This window comes from Spodoptera frugiperda, chromosome 21 (genome assembly GCF_023101765.2).
Source record: "Spodoptera frugiperda isolate SF20-4 chromosome 21, AGI-APGP_CSIRO_Sfru_2.0, whole genome shotgun sequence".
In the NCBI taxonomy this organism is placed as follows: Eukaryota; Metazoa; Arthropoda; class Insecta; order Lepidoptera; family Noctuidae; genus Spodoptera; species Spodoptera frugiperda.
In genome coordinates, this window is record NC_064232.1 from 2,246,438 (window position 1) to 2,262,474 (window position 16,037).

A 16,037-nucleotide genomic window follows, 5' to 3' on the forward strand; every position below is an offset into this window, starting at 1 on the left:
GAAGGTATAAAGGCTACAAAACATCACGCTACGATCAATAGGAACCGAGCAGAGCGGGTGAAAGCGCGCGGAAGTAGCTAGTAACTTATAAAATTTCTCAATAAATGCACTAGCCGACACAAAAAGAATTATTCAAATGATTTCGACTTTTAACTAATTTACGTACGGTACTCAAAAGGTACGGTATTAAAAAGTTATTTTTGTTACTGTCACCAATAACATGAAATCTGGAATTGTGCCCGATGTTTGAGTATAACCTTGCTCCATATTGCAATAGGATTCATAACATGTCATATGACATATATAACCAGAAAAAAATATGTGTGTGAGGTTACCGGAGGTCCAATTACCCCACTTCTCAATCTTCCCAACCCCGATTCCCCAACAACCCTTAAATTCCTAACATCCAAAAGGCCGGCAACACACTTGTAACACCCCTGGTGTTTCGGGTGTCCATGGTCGGCGGCGATTGCTTAATATGAGGAGATCTGTCTGCTCGTTTACCGGCTTATATCATAAAAAATACAATATAAAAATGATTGTGTACATATACATCAGGTAGTCCATTTGTATCTCATAAAAAAAAATAAAAAAAATACGTGTCTAATATTTTTTCATTACCTATCTGTTTGACCGCGCTAATCGGACTAATTAGATTTTTAATTTTCATACTCTCAAAGGGGTCAAAAATAAATTATTACAACTTTTCAATACAATAAAATATTCAAAAATAAAATCACACTCTCATTCATAAATTTGATGAACTGCTTAATTTTCGATATTTTCTAGCTAAATTTCTAGAAATAAGTCTGCTATTTGACGTCAAAAACTTATGACGTCATAATAGAGTATTTCATACAAAGTTCATAGAAAATATAGTTTTAGACGTTTCGAAAAAAGTATTGAATTTGACTAGTAGGAAACTAGCCTATTGTACTTAATAATATATACACGTGGAAGAGTATCGTTTACCAAGTGACACGCGCAACAGACTAAACTTGACCTTCTGTAATAAAGGATCCAATTAAGATGAAGAATTTTAATAAGCCGTCTTTATTAATAGCACAGGTTCGCGACAACCTTCCAAAACCACTGCAACTCCTATCTACAGTAGATAAGATAGAGTATTTTAATGTGGGAGACCCATGCTTCGGCACGAATGGGCCGGCTCGACCGGAGTGATACCACGGCCTCACAGAAAACTGACGTGAAAAAACGCTTACGTTGTGTTTCGTTGTGTGAGTGAGGTTACCGGAGGCCCAATTCCCCTTTACCCAATCTTCTCAATCCCCGATTCCCGAACAACAATCCTTAAATTCCTAACCCCCAAGAACTGCCGGCAACGCACTTGTAAAGCCTCTTGTGTTTCAAGAGTCCATGGGAGGAAGTCTTGACAGTGGTAGCGGTTTTCTTAGCAAAAAACGAACTAAAAAGGGGTATTAACCGATTCGTCTGCTCATAAACCTCCATTCGCATATACAACGTGTAACAAAATACCCATATACATCAAGAAGCCCTAATGAATACAGGTTGAATAGAATCTCTACACAAAGTTTCAGCTTAAAATACTTTTAAAAAGAAATTAGTACCAAATACTTGGTATCGGATAGTTCTTGATTTCAAATCATACAAACGTGTCACAACACTACAGGACAACCTTCCAAAACCACTGAACACTCGCTAATATTACGAAACATTTCTTCTGTCAATCTGATCGCCTAGTACCTGTCTACCTAATTTTGATTCGCGCACCGGCGCGATTTGAAAAATTCATAACTTGGTACCATGAAAACATGAGTTTAAAAAACCCTTCCCGTATCGTTTGTTATGTTATCTAGAAGCCGTGCAATTGATATGTATTTGTATACCCCCTTTTTGTTACACGTTGTATATACTCCAGTTCATCCGTGATGCATGGGGCTTGCAAAAGTGCCGAAATATCGGAAAGTCAAAAAATCTTTTAAGTTCTAATGATAATAGAAAAGTCTTGTCACACAGCTTGCTACGCGCAGTAGTTACAGCTGTGTACAGTCTGTCACTCAGTCACCAAAGTTAAAAATAGTGAATTTACTTTTCGATAATGATTTATAGTTTTCAAATGTCAAGTCATAGTACAATTTGAATGTCTAAAGAAGTCCAGAGTTATAAATAACTGGATATGTTAACATAAACTGCTTTTTACTTTATTTAACCTTTCAAAGGTAATCGTACTTAGTTTACTTAGTAAGTCTATCAATAAATTCTATTAATAACTAACTAATGGTTGACCTCTTATAGTCCACGACAGTTGACATACACAAATACTTAGGAAAAATTGATTTAAGTTATTTATTAATTCTATTTTTATATATTTTTCTTTAAGGGGGGAACGTCATTTTCGACTTCTCCCGCCCTAGGCGAGGCGAGAGGGGGAATGTTACTATAATCTTTACGTATTAAATATACAACCAAATCTCGGCGTTGTTTCCGAACCAATACGATCTTTAAAGTTTCAAGAAAAGAGCGTATTCCGTTTTTACAACGCCGGCAACGCACCTGTGACTTCTCTGCTGTTGCGTGTGTCCATAGGCAGCGCTGATCGTTTACCATCAGGGGCCTTAGTCTGCTATTACAATTGTGTCAGAATGGTCGATTCTATCTATTGGTGAAAATTGCACTAAAATCCGATTAGTGATTTTTGAGCTTAAAGTCAAATCATTTATTGCAATTAAACTATAAATAAGTACTTTTAAAACGTCGAAAAACAAATAAAGAAATAAATAATAGTCTGTTAGTCTGCCCAAAATATTATAACCCTATTCACTGACTTAGTGCTTATATCCCCTCTGAATATAAAAAGACTTACACACTTTACATTATTTAGTAAAAATCGACAGCCATCAATATTCATCCAGTATAAACTATAAAATTCACCGATACAGCCTTTAACCTTTATATACAATGTGATAGGGGTGGGACTTCTAACCCGTTAAGGCTGAGTACTACATCTAATTTTATCAACAAAAAAAATAATATGAGGGCTTGAAACCCCAATTGAAAATATTGAAAAATGGCGATTTTTTCGGTAAAAATAATTCACAAATGATTTTTTTTCTCACCAAAACATTATCAAACATATGAAAAGAGTAATGAATTAGTTAGCCAAGGTTATTTAGCTACCGTTTGTTTTTTTTTGTTTCTATGACGCATACAACTTTTGATATCAAAAAAAGTAAAAAAAAATATTAAAATAGCCATAATTTTTAGGGGGGAGGGGCTGGGTTCGACCCATTCGACCCCCGACTTTTGTCGATAAAATTAGATGTAGTACTCAGCCTTAACGGGTTAGAAGTCTCACCCCTATCACATTGTATATGTATATATTTAGATAGCAAGATACTCTGATATGATTTCCCTGGAGCTTTGACTGGCATCTCCATAAACCTGCCAATACCCATCCGATAATGTAGTGTGAGGGTGAATGTGGTGATCATTTTTATATCTTTATGAAGACTGGGTTGTAAGTTGAGTGGTTGAAAGAAGGACTGGTTAGAGAAGGGTTTTGGGGTTCGATTTGCTGGAAGGGGAAAGTATAGAGATGATGACTGGGTCAAAAATAAATTATTACAACTTTTCAATACAATAAAATACATAATTCAGAAATAATCACACTCTCATTCATAAATTTGTTAAACTACTTAATTTTCGTATAATATTTCGTACAAAGTTCATAGAAAATATTATCGGTTTTTACGTTTCGAAAAAAGTATTAAATTTGACTAGTAGGAAACTAGCCTATTGTAGGTTTGATTCAACTAAAAGTAAGTATAATAGGTCTTCTTGATTTTTTCTAAAATCAAGTTTGCACTGAAAATGTTTAAAAAACGGAACCCTTATGTCACAGCCTTTTATATCCGAAACTTCTATATTATGTCGTCAACTTGCTGCTACGGAACCCTTCGTGGGCGAGTCCGACTCGCACTTGGCCGGTTTTTATTTTTTAAAACGTTGCTCCACACTATACTAAGATTTTCTCCTGTGTCGTGGGTGCGTTTACAAACATACAAGTTCACATACACATGACACCCAGACCCGAAACAGCAATTTGTGGATCACACAAAGAGTTGTTGTTGTGTTGACTGCCTCGTTGGTCGAGTGGTTGCAAGTGCGACCGGACAAGGGATCTTGAGTTCGATTCCCGGGTCGGGCAAATTACAGCAGTACATTTCAACAACATTTTCGGTTTTTCGATAATTTCTCAATAGTAGCATAGAGTTTGGAATTGTGTCCAGTATAAGGCAATAGGCTCACTTCCTATTATATTGGACTTATAACACAAATGGTGAAAAGTGAGTGTACATTGTATAGCGGCATTACGTGCCGTAATGTGCACCTCTGCCTACCCCTTCGGGGATAAAAGGCGTGACGTTGCTTTACAAAGAGTTGCTACGTGGTATATTTCTGTAACGTGATCACACACAGATGTCATCAGGGTCACCAGATGACATCTTGTGGTCTTAGGTCATTCGGATTTAGTGTCATTCTATTAACAACTATGTAACTATTATTATATTAAGTGTGGGAGAGCCATGCTTCGGCACGAATGGGCCGGCTCGACCGGAGTGATACCACGGCCTCACAGAAAACCGACGTGAAACAACGCTTGCGTGTGTTTCGTAGTGTGAGTGAGTTTAGTGGAGGCCCAATTACACCCCTTTCTCAATCTTCCCTATCCCCGATTTCCTAATAACCCTTAAATTCCTAACCTCCAAAAGGTCAGCAACGCACTTGTAACGCCTTTAGTGTTTCGGGTGTCCATGTGTGACAGCGATTGCTTACCATCAGGTGATTCGTCTGCTCGTTTACCGGCTTATACCATAAAAAACTAACTATTCTAACGTGGGTTCACTCGCTGCTCGGCTCCAATTAAACGAAGCGTGATGTTTGATATCCTTCCTTGATAAATCTACTATCCAACACAAATATTATTATTACGCAATTCAAAATAGTAGTTCCGGAGATTAGTTTTTATCCTTATAAATCTGTGATAGGAATAGGTAGTGCTTATAAGCCTAAACTTTGAAGAAGAACAGAGAAAAGATTCGGAGAATTCCTACTAAGTATATTTTTTCCCGGACATCTGCTTAAATCAAAATGTTTAAACAATATTCACTATGTACGTTTCATTTTTCTCTAAAGGTTTTACATGTTTGTATAAACTAATTTACAAAAGCTACTGTTTTACAGTTTTTTGTTTGTAAGTAATAATATTCTGTCTAGTGCAACATATTATCATATTAGGCATCCCACATGTAATGTAGGTATGATGGTATGACGTAGTTCAATTAAAAAATATTAGTAGCTATTATTATGACAATGGACGTAATCAACCATTATAGAACAATTAGACTGCACGTTTGGCGTGGTGGCTGAACAACTGGCTGCCGTTCAACGTGTAGCGGGTTCGATTCCCGCACGGAGCAACACTTTGTGTGATCCACAAACTGTTGTTTCGGGTCTGGGTGTCATGTGCATGTGAACTTGTATGTTTGTAAACGCACCCACGACACTGGAGATAATCCTATAGTGGCAACGTAATTAAAAAAAAAACAGCAATGACCCGAGACGTCGTCCGCATACAATTATGACTTGCACTTATGCAGAATTTGGGATTATGAATTATTTTAATTTTCTTTGCTATAAACCTCACGGAGCCCGAGACCTTTCCAACGAATGCAAAACCGTGGAAATCGGTTCTTGCGTTCTGGAGTTATAGCGTCAGGATTTTTTATATACCGTAAAACATGGCAACTTTACCATATTTTAGAACAAAACACGAAATATATTTTTAACCATAAGACGCATAGAAACCAAAACTATATATTTAGAATTGTAGTCTATCTGGCTCACTTTACCGTAATCGTCATTAAATACAAACACTTATTTTAGCCGTAGTAAAGAAAAAACAACATGGGTAAAGATACCAAATTTTTGGCAACTTTACCTACGCGCCGTATTCATCGTGTATTGCATATTAAAGAGTTGTTGAGGTACAGAGGGCTTCATCTAGGACCTCTTCGTATTATAATGCAAACAATATGAGGAAATCTATAAAGATAACGGCTACACAGACATTAGGGAAAGTTGCCACGGGTTTCATCGTAATTTACATACAAATAATTTGTTACGCTCGGGGTTGTCAAAAAAGGAGGAACATTTTTATGACATGTATATTTTAAAAAAAATTAATAAACCTTAAACCTAAAGTAAAAAAACGCACAAATTTCTAACATAAATATTATTCCCTTTTAAACTAAATTAAGTTCTAAAATTTTAAGTATTTATGTTTAAAATTGTAAAAAAGGCTACAAAATAATGTTTAATCCTAGACTTTTTAATTTTATGACTTCACTATCTCCATAGCTAATTATAACATCACTTCCGTATAATTTTTATAGTGTCTAGCTCCGAGTTTTCTGCGGTTTTGTTTCATGGAAGCCATTTTGGCTGTAAAACAAAAGGTATTATTAAATACATTATATCTTATCATCCAGGATATTCACTATTATGCTGTGAAATTTAGGTATTCGAAAATGGTTACATACACACAAACAAGAAAAAAACATTTATTGCCAACCCTAACTGTAGGTAAAGTTGCCACAAAGCAGGCCGTGGCAACTTTACCTAACCTGTGTCAACATTACCGAAGCGATTATTCATCAATAAATTAAAGAAAAAGCAATTGCTGACATTACAACAGTAATCCCAACTATAATATACATACAAGATCAAAATTTCACTCACCTGTGACAAATAGTTAAGGCTCTGTAAGCACAATTTAGGAACAACTAACTTTTAGCTCATTTTCACGCATACATTGTGACGGCCATTACTGGCATAATAGCAGTCTTACGTCTACGCAAAATATAGTAAATATTTCCTTTTAATGTCTAAAAAAACTTCTATTACAAAACAGAATTCTAGTGGGTAGATTTTTAGATAAATGAGTTTATACCGAATACCTATAGTATGGTAAAGTTGCCAAGGGCCCGGTAAAGTTGCCATAGTTTACCGGTAATAGATTATAGGACTTATTTGAGATACTTATTACAATAAACTAAAGGAGAATAGGCATAGGTAAATCCTTTAGGTATTATTTATATGTAATTATATACAGTGCCGGCGTAAGGGCCACTGATACCCTGGGCGAAAGTATTGTGGCGCCCACTTGAGGGAAGCAATAATCCCATCGGCGCCCCCCAGAATTTGTCACCCTGGGCCATCGCCACATCACGCCCCCCCCCCCCCTTAACGCCGGCCCTGATTATATCAATTAATATTCATAGCACATGCCTGTTTTTGAGGTGGGGAAATCGTCTAATGAATTCCGCCTTGGGCGAGGCGAGAGGGAGTGACAGACTCTTACTAAAAACTGACTAAAAACCACCCCATTCTTATTCCTGCCCTTCGAGCCTTTGCCTTTGTCGGGTATCCGACACCCACCTGAAGAGTAGTGGTGATACTAATGATATATCTCTGCCGTCACCACATACAATATAAACTTTAAACAAAGTTATATGTTCGGACCAATGTACTCGTAATAATTCGTATGTCAGAGTGCCGAATTAAATTGATATCTCAACTTCTAAAATAAGTCTGACAATGTATTTTTATTACAATACGTTGTGTTTCATCTTTCACGCTAAGATTGTATGTTTATTTAACTGTTTTTTAGTGTAAACTATGTTTCTATTTCGTAGTTTTGTTGTAGACGAGCAACTTTTTGTTGCCGGTGTCAGCGATTTAGTTGCTTGTTCAAAGATTTTTAGTCGTTCTAATGGATATTTTTTTTTAAACGTTGCCACGGTTGACGCTGAGCCTGGGCAACTGGCTGCCGTGTAACGGATAGCGGGTTCGATTCCCGCGGACTCTTTGTGTGATCCACAAATTGTTGTTTCGGGTCTGGGTGAATTTCTATGTTTTTTAAACGCATCCACGCCACGACAGAGGAGAAAATTCTAGTGTGGGATAACGTTTTTAAAAACGTTATCCCACACTAGAATTTTCTCCTGACAAAAAATAACTACCTACAAATCACTTCAGCATTCGTCAAGATACATTGATAAAATTTTACGCAACAAAAAAGTTGCTCGTCTGTCTATTAACATGACCAATTTAACTCGCAAACGTGTCAATTCTATTTATAGTAAACCTAGACCACATGGTTCACTGTTCAGTTATACTTAGAACCAATTAGGACTCTCATTTTTGCCTCGCTAGATGTCACTACTAGAGTCGTATAGTGACAGCAGTAAAATAAATTTGTCAACCACCCCCACTCTTCCCGTGGGTGTCGTATACCCATGAAGCAAGTGCAAAGAGGAGATGCCATAATGTGATTGTGCACTATGACAAAAGAAATGGGCTCTGCCCAATGATGTTATAAGTAAAATGGTGGAAATATGTTAAAATTGCTCAGAAAGTGGCACATTAAAATGTGGACAATTGGCAGCGTGTTTGTAGTATGGGACTGCATGTTGGAAAATATAGAGGGGCGTGGTTTGTAACGTTCCGCGCTTGCTGTAAAGTGTCACGCATTTTTTTTAAGAGGGAAAAATCATCCAGTTTCTCCCTCCCTGGGTGAGGTGAGAGGGAGTGTCAGACTCTTACTGACTAAAAACCACCCCGTTCCTACTCCTGTTTGTCGAGCCGGAGCCCCGGCAAACCCGCTAGGCAGTCCGCAGCGTCACGCATTATGTTAAAAGAGAAATCCAGTTATAACATCTCCTCTTTGTTTTAGCTTCATTCGTATAGATTAATGAATTACTTATTAATTCAGCAGAGACTGCACAGCAGCGCTCTCTGATAAACCTGAACCTAATTATTTTATGGTTAAACAGTGGTTTTCAAAGGAGGATGCCAGATGCCCATAGTAACTTTGGCTCAATATTAATTAGCCGATAATAAGCCGATATCCGTCATTATCCTTTTTATGGATAAGCGCCTTTCGTAAATCACATAGCAAAAATATTTAACGATAACTGGTATCAAAGTAAATTTTGGGTAATAAAGTTACTAGTTCTATTAGTTTATTAAATTAAAATATTTGAAAAATTATATCATCGTTAATCTCGCTGAAATTTGAAACGGCTGGTCCGATTTGGAAAATATAATAGATTATAGATTATTTGCAAATATCGCGTGAAGTCATTTCTCGGAACATTTTATACACTCTTAAACTTTGATTCGTTTTATGTAAATATTGTTTTCTTATATGAGAAGTCAAAGTCAAAGCATTTATTTCAATTAATCCTAAATAAGGCACTTTTGAAACGTCAAATTGAATTGTCCGTCAGTCTGTCTGTCAGTGAAGCTAGGCGCTCGTTCCAAAGTGTTGCTTCGAATGGAGAAGAACGAGCAAGAAACTCCATCGTTACTCTTTTCAAAAATAGTTTTTTACAATAATATCTCTGATACATTATTTGATCATTTACCTATTGTCGTCGATAAAATTAGATGTAGTACTCAGCCTTAACGGGTTAGAAGTCTCACCCCTATCACATTCTATAACCTCTATCCAGACAATGGGTCGAATTCCTATTGGTACAGAGTTCAAACTCTAATACATATAATAAGAAAATCACATGTCATTTTGTTCGGTTCACATCAAGCTAAACAAAACCAGTTTATCTTGATCCCGCTTTGTATAACCTTTCCACATGTACAAAGGTCAGTTTATACTAGTCGTGTCCAACTCGACTTGTAACCATGGTATACACATGTACAAAAGTACGTTGACCTAATGACATGAATTTTGACGTACGGTGCGCAAATAAAGGCTCGCTTTAAGATGTCGATTTTACTTTTTTTATTGAGGATTGACATTTCGTATTGTAAAGTTGGTCAACCGATGTTAAAATTAAAACAAATAGTATTATGTCTTTTAAGTACACTTCTAGTTTAGGTAACTTATAATAACTGTTACGTCAAACTAGCTTTTACCAGTGGCTTCGCTCGAGTTCCCTAAGGATATAAAGTAGTCTAGATGTGGTATTCCAGAGTTTCTACCCTGTTACAAATTTCATCAAGACCTCTTCAGCCGTTTTAACGCGAAGAAGTGACAAGTAACATACAGACTTTCGATAAGAATTTTAAAGTTATTAGGGAATCGGGGATTGGGAAGGAGGGTAATTGGCTCTCCGGTAACCTCACTCACACAACGAAACACAACGCAAGCGTTGTTTCACGTCGGTTTTCTGTGAGGCCGTGGTATCACTCCGGTCGAGCCGGCCCATTCGTAAGCACGATTTTCCCACACTTAGTTTAGCAGCTTCGAATTTATCAGAGAGCGCTGCTGCCCAATCCACCGTAGTTCAGTAATCCACCTCAGTCGGCTCTAACCATACCCGGGGAAAGAACAGCGGTGATGACAAAACGTATCCTAGTCTGTCAACAAAATGATTAATAATTATAATGAATTCCATCTATACGTGACAAATAGACACCAAGAATTGTAATAAAATACCCATTCATGGAATTCCTAGTACTTTATAGTAAATTTTACTGTTCTGGATTTTTATTGTCCATGCGGTATGTAATAAACATTTATTATATTATGATGAATATGGTACAATATGGGCCATGGTTATGTTATGGCTGTGGATGGGAGGTTACTGTATGTTTCGTAGTTTAAGTGCGGGAGAGCCATGCTTCGGCACGAATGGGCCGGCTCGACCGGAGTGATACCACGGCCGAGCAGAAAATCGACGTGAAACAACGCTTGCGTTGTGTTTCTCACTCACATCTGACTTTTTCGTATGTATAATTTTGAAATATACCGTTTGGGAAAATTTCTTACGACTTAATTTAATTTATATACGAAAAATGAGCGAAATAGGCCCAGTGGATAAGCCAAAAAGTGCATATTTCTCTATGAGCTAATTTGAAGAGCTAACTTTACAAATACGGCATTATAACAGCCGCGCCACATGTTTGTAACATTCCTAGACAACCTATAACATTACTGCACTTTTGTGCTCAAGAAACATGGAAGTGATCCCACACAATTTAATACTGGATTAATTTAATTATTTATATTGTATAAAAAAAATCTGTTTTCGTTGAATTATAACTGTATTTAGTTGTATTATAACGCTTCTGTGGACGAGTACTACTTGTAGTTTCATTTAAATCATATGAGTGATCTCCATACTGTATGAGGTTGTGGTAAAAAGTTCCTATAATTTGTAAATGTTAGTAATAAGTATTAGGATAAAGTTAATGTTAAGTTATTTTATGTTCATAGAGATATTTAGTTTTGGTTTATTTTATTTTTTAAGTTTATACTGCATTTATCGCATTAGGTGTGCCTGTAATGATAAATGTAATGTTAGGATAAATAAATAAAATAAAATAAAATAAAAATTTTCGGTTGGAGATTTATTAAATTTTAATTTTGTAGTTTCATTCAACTATTTGAATACGCCAGTTTGTTTCGCCATCTGTACATAAACTATGTACAACTGACTCCCTATTTACGGCCGAACAATTGAGGATGTCCTGTGTAGGGCTCGCTAAATATGTGATCTTTGTCCTTTGTGGTGTAAGCAGAGGCGCAAGTACTTTTAATATAATATATATGCTTTACTATACAATAGAGGAGGTAATCAAGCCGTTTGGTTGAGGCAGAATAGGAGATGTTACCACCGCTACTCTTACCGTGGGTGTCGTAAGACCAAACTTAGAGTTGTAAATTATCATCAACATCACATAGTATAAGAGACGTTTGTTACTACCGTTACTCTTAATGTGGGTATTGTAAGACTCAACTAACGGTTGAAAATCATCAATATCACTTCAACAGTCTATAAGTGACCATTGCTGATCAAAGGTCTCTTCTCGCACGGAGAAGGTTTGAGCAAAAATGTCCGACCTGCCTGCTGAGCGTACGGAGAATGGCAAACCCTTATTAAGGTTGCTTTTCCACAAGATATGTGCTATATAGCTATGCTACTAAGATGTAATAGCTAGGCTGTAAAAGTATCTGACCGTTTCTACTGATACTAAGCTATGTAGCTGTGCGAGGAAGACCCGCAGCTCGAGTGTGAGATGTATCGATAGTAGGGATGCTATCCATAGCACGTATCTTTCCATATAAAAAACATAGCACAGCTGAATTTCTACCAGTGCTAAGCTATGTGTACTAATTAATATGATAGGTGGAAGCCAAACGCATCCACAGCAACGTAGCATAGCACATCTCTGGTGGAATAGCACTCAAATAGCCCCCGTCCAATGCAATAGTTTACAGTTTACCTATCTAAGAATTTTAATGATTTAATAATTATATTATATTAATATATAGTTTATGCATTTTTATTAAGTAAGCATATATTGTTCTGTTTTCTATAGTAAAAGGATTGTAAATAGTTTAAATATTGAAGAATAAATAAATAAACAAACAATACCGGGAAGAATTCTATTATGTATGTACAGTTGATACTTGGAATCTTGGATAAAAAAATATAAATATAAATAGGCAATAAAAATAGTATTAATAAGTTATTACTATAGGATTAGGATTATACCTACCTGTATAGTGAGTACGTTTTAATAATACTTTCAAATACACATCACAATTTGGGGGTTGGGGAAATCATCCAATGTCTTCTCCCGCCTTGAGCGAGGCAAGAGGGAGTGTCAGACTCTTACTGACTAAAACCACACCGTTCCTACTGCTGTTGCTAAGGTAATTTTCCATGATTAAAAACATAGTCGCACACTAAGATTTCCTCATATACTGTGCTTTTCCACCAGGGATTTGCTATGAAGCCATGCTACAAAGATGTAAGAGTTAAATGTGACCGTTTCCACTGATACTAAGCTATGTAGCTGTGCTACGAAAATGCGCCGCCGCAATGTAGCTGTGCCAGAACGATGAGCAGCTCGAGTAAGCTGAGTTTGTTTCCATCAGTGCTAAGCTATGTGTACCACAGATGGGGCCCAGTAGGGCTGATGCCTGTTGCCTGATCCGGAGCTGCGGACTACCTAGCGGGTTTACCGGGGCTCCGGCTCGAAAAGCAGGAGAAGGAACGGGGTGGTTTTTAGTCAGTAAGAGTCTGACACTCCCTCTCGCCTCGCCCAAGGCGGGAGAAGTCATTGGATAATTTTCCCCCTCAAAAAAAAAGCTATGTGTACCAAATAATATGATTGGTGGAAGCCAAACGCAGCCACAGCAACGTAGCATAGCGCATCTCTGGTGGAAAAGCACTGTAACTGCTGGGTCGACCGTTCTTTTATTCACGATTACCATTAGAGCTGCTTGTTTTAAAAACTATATGCAAAATCGAGTTGAACTTTTAGTTTCTTCGAATCGATATTTTAATATAGATAAATATACTCGACTTTTCGATATATAACTACTACTGAGAATATTATAATTCATGCAAATAAGTATGCATTCGTATATGGTTAAAAATCATCACCATTCATCATTAAATAAGACATAAATATATATATAAGTATATCTATATGTATGTAAACTCAAGGTAAATTAATACCTATATAAACACCTAAGGCTATCCCTACTAATATTTTATAGTGTCTGTATGTTTGTTTGTCTTTGTTTAACTTCGCCACAGATCTTCTCTTTCTCTTTTTTTCTGGAAGTAGGTAAACGATTTATTTCGTTGAGGGATCCAAGACAGTCATTCATATCCCTGGGACGCGCCGGACTTCAGTGTTCCGGTGTTTTCATGGTTGTATCTACTGTAGATCCTGGCTTATAGGAGTTATAGCAGTCCTGGGTGGTTGTGCCGGGCTTGGTCCTAAAAGAAATCATTTTTGGAAAACTCACTTTTCAAGGAGTAATTTCGGGCTGATATTTAGCCCGATATTTTTTCCACTTTATACGTTGTGATCTCTAAAAGGCTATATAAATAAAATTAACTAATTACGACATTAACAAACATCGAATGACTTCGATAAAACTCTAAGCAAACACAAATGACTGACATTAATTTTAGATAAAAAAATGGCGAATCTGTTCTCACCTTGACTACTACATGTGCTGTTCAGAAACCGATTAATAACAGAGTCAATGGCTTGACATTGAAATATTTATGGTCCTACTAACATAAGGACCTTATTAAAGGGTCCGATCTTGGGTATTAGGCTTAATATTTTTTTGCAAGGACACATACATACTTAACTCACGCCTGTCTCCTATGGGGTTAAGACTTAAATGTTACCTATCTTAGTTTAGGAATCACTAAAATTGAAGACAGAATGATAAAAACGGGCATTAGAAACATACATAACCTCACGACTGTTTCCCATAAGGGTAGGTAGAGACAATGCAACGCCAATTGCTATGATTCTTACACATCCCTTTCCCTTCATCAAACGACCGATGGTTTTCATGCCTGCTCGTCGGTTAAGGGTACTTTTAATTTGGCCCTTCTTTAATATATCGCCAATCGGGGCGCATTTGTAAATCTGCTTTTATCCATCCATTTCAAGGAGACTGCGTTACGCTTAGGAGCAGGTTGTAATATATTAAACGACTTCAAAAAGACGAAGTTAAAGTCGGTTTTTTTAAACATAATTTACTGAAAATTATCCTACTAATATTTTAAATGCGATAAATTGTGTGTGTATATTTGTAATTGAAGGAAGGTAATTACCACTGGTGCAGTGACAAAACAACCAGTTGTTTCAAAAAGTTATACAACGTGTAACAAAATACCCATATACATCAAGAAGCCCTGATGAATACAGGTTGAATAGAATCTCTACACAAAGTTTCAGCTTAAATACGTTTAAAAAAATAATAATACCAAATACTTGGTATCGCATAGTTCTTGATTTCAAATCATACAAACGTGTCACAACACTACAGGGGTCACTCGCTAATATTACGAAACATTTCTTCTGTCAATCTGATCGCCTAGTACCTGTCTACCTAATTTTGATTCGCCCATGAAAACACGAGTTTAAAAAATCCTTCCCGTATCGTTTGTTGTTATCTAGAAACCGTGCAATTGATATGTATACCCCCTTTTTGTTACACGTTGTATAGTAATGCATTTAACACATTATTTCATTTTTGCCGATAGTAATTATCGTTAGCTCGTTTCTGCCGGAGCTGCGGACTGTCTACCGGGTTACCGGGACTCCGACTCAAAAAGCAGAAGTAGGAACGGGGTGGTTTTTAGTCAGTAAGAGTTTGACATTGGATGATTTTCCTCATTAAAACAAGCCCGTTTCTGTATTATACTGGACACAGGCCACTCCATTCTGTCATAGCTGGAATTAATTGAATAAATTAGTCGACTTTACAATGTTTAATATACACTGGACAAACTCGAATTTCATGGCAGTAACTGCAACATTATTGGACTTGAATCTGACACTTCATGTTCAACAGTTACACTTATTCATCTAACGACATAGACGAGATCTAGGTCGGTTTGAGATGTCTAGAAAAAATAGTTTAAAGTGCATTTCAACTAGATGGAGTGATGATATCCATTATGTAGCTGACTGTGGTTGGAGCTTAGTAACGTGCTTTTGAGATTAAATTTAACAACGTACTTGTAACGTCTCTGATGTTTCGGGTATCAATGCGCGGTAGCGATTGCTTACCGATAGCTTGGCCGTTTGGTTTGGCCCGTTTACTGGCTTATACCATAAAAAAATCTAGTAACCCTCTATTCTTGCAACATGAGCAATCCGCCCATCACATACTCTGGGAGTGTGGTCTCTGGCAATCTGAGCGTAACACTATGTTGGACAATTTAGTTTCATCAGGTGTATTTTATTACACGGCTGTGGAGTCTCGAGCAAATTTCCGTGCGTTTAGGCGTTTTTGCCATACCTATTATTGGAACAAGTATAACAGCTCACGCATAGGACCCATTTAGTATTTTAGGGTAAGTAAAATTTCCGTAGTGCTTGGCGACTGGGCTTTTCCCAGTAGTGCGGTCTCTTTTGTGCCTTAAGGCTTAAGTATTCTGGCATTAAATTCAAACGGTTTGGAAACTATTTACCTTTTTCTT

The 16,037-nt window shown here is 36.9% G+C and overlaps 2 protein-coding genes across 3 annotated transcripts in view; both read left to right on the forward strand.

Annotated features, from left to right (window-relative positions):
* LOC118280349 (uncharacterized) overlaps positions 1 to 16,037 on the forward strand; it is a 180,825-nt gene that overhangs the window by 68,396 nt on the left and 96,392 nt on the right. The window lies entirely within an intron of this gene.
* The window catches only part of LOC118280222 (putative fatty acyl-CoA reductase CG5065), a 65,686-nt gene that overhangs the window by 6,574 nt on the left and 43,075 nt on the right, over positions 1 to 16,037 (forward strand). The gene's annotated exons all lie outside the window — the stretch shown is intronic.